Source organism: Peromyscus maniculatus, chromosome 16, assembly GCF_049852395.1.
Source record: "Peromyscus maniculatus bairdii isolate BWxNUB_F1_BW_parent chromosome 16, HU_Pman_BW_mat_3.1, whole genome shotgun sequence".
In the NCBI taxonomy this organism is placed as follows: Eukaryota; Metazoa; Chordata; class Mammalia; order Rodentia; family Cricetidae; genus Peromyscus; species Peromyscus maniculatus.
This window is the reverse complement of record NC_134867.1, coordinates 42,312,808-42,317,504: the sequence shown is the minus strand read 5'-3', so window position 1 is coordinate 42,317,504 and position 4,697 is coordinate 42,312,808. Positions and strand designations below refer to the sequence as shown.

Genomic DNA, 4,697 nt, shown 5'->3' with positions numbered 1-4,697 from the left:
GCGTGCCCCGCTTCTCCTACGCTGCAAAAAGGTCTAAGTAAATAAACAACCTTTTCCCCCAATGGAAAAGTAGAAAGTTGTCAACTAATCAAACTGAAATCGATGACAGCTCTGCATTTACCCCACATCTAACTTATTTCCCTTAGCATCAGACGCGGAATATTCATTCATCCTTCAGTTCTGCCTCCCAGTGCTCCTCTGCCTGTACCATTAACCATCCTTCTTTTCCAACTTTGCTGTTGTGACCCGCAAAAGTTGCCACATCCCTAACATTGGTTAGAGGACCTCCTTTGACTAGGCTTTCTCTGGCTACCAAGTCTCCATTCGCTGCTACATTTCTCCTCCCTCCTCCCGTCCCCCCTCCCCCCACCTCCTTTTTAGGTAACTCTGCTTATCCTGGTTCCTTGTCTCAGGTGCCCTATGGCTCCATACCCACTCTCAGGAATCCAGATGCCCTTCAAGAGAGCCCGTAATACCCCAAAATAATTTATTGAAATAATCAGTTTGCCTCAGTTGCCTTGATGCTAGGGCTGCTGAGCTGGCCCACAGTAAAGAAAATACGGACATTTTAAGGAAGAATAGAGTGATGAAATAAACCAACTCTAGACCTCATGCATCTGAAGCTGATGTGGATGCACTTTATAATCTCAAGATCTATGTTTTGTTGTTGGATTACATTTGTTTCAGATTAATAAAGCCGGCACCCAGCGATTTCTGTGCCCCTGAAGACTATCCAAGCATACAATACTATGTGAGCTCCAACTTAAGAACAGAGTAGAAAAACTAGCCATTATTAGTGCCGGCCAACAAGTAATACAATGGCAGATGTATACTTTCCCCCAGGGCATTTGGTCTAATCTCTCTGTGATCTATAGAACGGCTCTTAGCCTGAATTCCAGTGATAACATCCACAGACAACAGACTGCCATGGAGACCCATAGGCTCCTCAGCTGCCTCCCAACTGACACAGAGCAGACGGCCGGAGAAATAACAAAGTTGAAACCGTGATCACAATGTTTGCCAATTTGCTTTCAGTTTGGGGAATTTTTAAAAACCGAACACTACATTTGTGTCTTCTTTTTTTTAAGTTATTCTTCACTAGGGGGATAGAACTATAAAATCCTGACTTGCATTTTACCGCTCTGTCTTTATAACAATCCTATTCACTTCACAGTATAGTTTGTATTTCCTCATACTTATATGTGGATGCACACGTGTGTGAAGACTTAAGGTTGACACTGAGGGCCTCTAATCATTCTCCACCTCATTTTTTTTTCCAGACAGTCTTTCAGTGAACCTGGGGCTCACTGATTTGGCTATACTGGCTTTCCAACAAGGCCCATGAATCTTCCTGTCTCTTCACTCTTCCCTCCAACTACAGATGCTGGGGTCCGCTGTGGCCAGCTTTTATGTGAGTGGTGAGGATCTGAACTCAGGTCCTTACACTCCTGAAGCGGCGCTTGACTGAGTCGTCTTCCCAGACTCTCAGAGTACAGTTCTACCATTTTACAAAACCCCATGAGGCGGCAAAGAAGACTCAGGCTTCTGAGGTACTGAGTCGGGGCGGTGGTTTGCAGGGCCTACACTCCAAGCCAGTCCACCACCCTGACAGGACAGATCCCTGGAGACGCTGAGAGGAAACTAACTGGAGAGATTCACATGTATAGTTCAGGAGGGAATGAATCTGGGAATACAATTCCTTCTTAGTGAAGTGTGTCCATTTTTGTTTGTTTTGTTTTGTTTTAATGCAGAATGAATGATATGGGGAAAGGAAGGAGAGAAAAAAAATTCTAAGGATCTGAAAAACACTTTGATCCAAAGAGCCTCTTCTGGGTATGTGTTTCATTCCTGGACCATTAGCCACAGATTCCGCTTTTCTTCTGAGCTACTGATTAGCAAGTGAAATGGCAATTTACAGATTTCGTTAATCATTGTCCCTTTGGTGAGCACATTTTTCAGTCGGTTTTAAAATTAGTCAAACAGTGCAGCTCAACAGCATACTGAGCCAGTTTGGATGGGAGAGGAGAGAGCTCAGACACCGTGACGTCATTGTTTACCTAGTTGAGACCCTCCTCAGATTCTAGGAAAAGTAACTCCTTGAGGAAGGCTCTGTCCTTGATAAACATTCCACAAGGCATGACAATTAAGACAAGGCAAGAAATGTTTCCCTACCAACTAGCCATCCCAAGCAGATGAACTTATTATGGAAAATAATCAATAAAGAGGATACCATAAACAGAAGTAAGTGAAGGGGACATTGTGGTTGGTTGTTTCTTGTTACATGAACCATCTCCAGCCTCCTTGAGTCAACTAGCATTACTAACTCAGAGATGGCAGTGACCAAGTCTGCCCGGAGAGCCCTGTTTGTCATTGTTGGGGAAGACTGCAAATGTCTTTGAAATGAGTTTAATCTGAAAGATTCTTAACCAGCAAGCAACTCGCTCTTGGCCTTCTGAGCCATAGAGGGTTTATGGGTTTTTATTTGGTTGTTATGTTGTGTTGCTTGGTTTTATTTTGGAGGCGAGAGTGAGGAATAAAGGATAGAGTGTGTTTGCGTGATGCACATTTCTTTTCCTTAAATTAAAATTGAGATGATACCACTGTCTCGGTCGCTCTCCCCCTTCCCTTCCTCCCTCCTTCCTTCTCCATTTCTTGTAACTCTTCTGCTATTGGGAGGTCTGGAGGCTTTTAGAAGGCATGGTGAGGTGAAGGAGAAAATTCTGAAGTTTGTACTGTTTATTTGTTTTTCAGCCATGTCCACCACGTGGTATTTTTTCAGGCAAACAAATACTTGTTTTTGTACCCAGAGCAAAATGAAGAGACGAAAAGATATGCGTGCACAGAGCTGGGTGATAAAGACAGAAGGGTGGGACCAGCAAAATATTCCAAGATGGCAATGTTATTTGTGTTACTCCTCGGCCAAAAGGTGAAGGTTCTCCTGAGGGTAGAGTTGTTTTTCCCCAGTACCGAGTGGGACAAAGGATAAGGAAGGCAGATTTTTGTTTGTAGGGACTGTCAGTTTCTGTGAGAAATTATCCACTCCAGTAACTTTTGTTATTTTGGCAATTTCATTCTCAGAACTGACAGTGCCCTTTACTTTCAAGGCAGGGGTGCGGGTGAGGGGCCTGGGAGAGTGGGAGCTGGTCTTGTTCTAGTAATCACTGGGAGAGGTTGCGGGGACAGCTGTAGGCAGACTGGAAAGGTCCTGGGAGAGAGGATTGTTGTTGCTTCTGGATTTCTCAAGCTGCTCCTCTTTCTGCTCATGTTTACGCTTCAGAATTTCACACTGTGGCAAAGGACACAAGGTGTAATTTAACATGCCCCCCTGGAAACGCTGGGCGACTGTCCTTACACGCGCACAGAGGCACAAAGTTTAACTGGGTACACAAATTAGGACGGTACCTTTAGAGGAAAATACACATCTTAAATAATAATCAAAAGCTGACAGCCAGCTATGGTCAGTGGTGGTTTTTGCTTTTTTTTTTTTTTTTTTTTTTTTAGTTTTTTTTCCTATTTAGAGGCAAAAACCTGTAAATCCAGTTTCTGAACTGTAATTTAGAATTACAAGGAGGAAGAAAGTTGTAAATAAGACAAAGTTAAAATATGTATTTCAGATTAAGCATTTTACTGGGACATAAAAAAGCAAGCTTTACGTTTACTGAAAAGGAATGTTCCAGTAATTACCACAAGATTCCACAGCTGCTAAATGAGAGAAACTATTTTTCTTTCTTGGAATGTAACTCATCAAGTCTCACAATTGCCTCATAACTAATCAGGCCTCTTATGAAAATGTTAGTAGCCAAAAGAGCCTCTTGGATTGTCTTCATGCCCCTGACATGCTATTCACAGGCATGCCTACAGCCTCTAATAACCTCCTTTTTTAACTTTAAAATGTGTTCACTCGAAATGTGCTTTAACAACAACAATAAAATATGCTCTAAAATATTCACACAGGATTTCAATAGGGCATCAATTTCCTTAAGCATTTCTTTACAACATGCAATGAAAATATACTCAGGGAAAAACAGGGAGGGTGCCGTGGGTGATGTTGGTAACTACTACATCCAGGTTTGTTTAAATCTCTTCTCATTATTTGAGGACACACTGCTTGGAGGAGCCGTTGTAAGACTATGTGACTTGTAGACACCCATGATAAACAACCATACCTGAATTCAGCTTTGTTCATACATGTAAATATGGACACCAAGTAATGACCAAGACTTTGAACCAGGGTGAGTAAACACAATAATGGGCCAGACTGCTCTTAATTTGCATATAGTCCAATGGGGACTTACACAGCTTTTGTTGCTGCTGGATTCCAGGTCCTTGGATCAGTCAGCAATTCCAACAACATCACAAAACAATAGTTTTTGAGATTTTAGAAACATACAAAATCAGCATTTCTTTCATATTGGGGCATCTGTGGATAAGAGTTGGCTTATCTAGATGAGGCTTCCTTGGCCTTGACCCCAAACTTTGAACTGAGTTAAGCTCAGTGATTCTTCCATAATCAGCAGCTATCAGAATCCAAGTGTTCTTGAAAATTAAAGGAAAGAGTGTGGGGCTGGAGAGATGGCTCAGTGGTTAAGAGCACTGGTTGCTCTTCCAGAGGACCCGGGTTCAGTTTTCAGCACCCACATGGCCACTGTGTAACTCCAGTTCCAGGGGATCCAACACTCTCTCAAAGACACACAGGC

General features: G+C 42.6%; 1 long non-coding RNA gene across 1 annotated transcript; it reads left to right on the top strand.

Annotated features, from left to right (window-relative positions):
• Positions 1–1,993: 1,993 nt before the first annotated feature.
• LOC143268894 (uncharacterized) lies at positions 1,994–4,405 on the top strand. Its single transcript, XR_013045073.1, has 3 exons — positions 1,994–2,241; positions 2,752–2,926; positions 4,099–4,405. It is a non-coding gene; the product is annotated as an uncharacterized LOC143268894 (long non-coding RNA).
• The last annotated feature ends 292 nt before the right edge of the window (positions 4,406–4,697 follow it).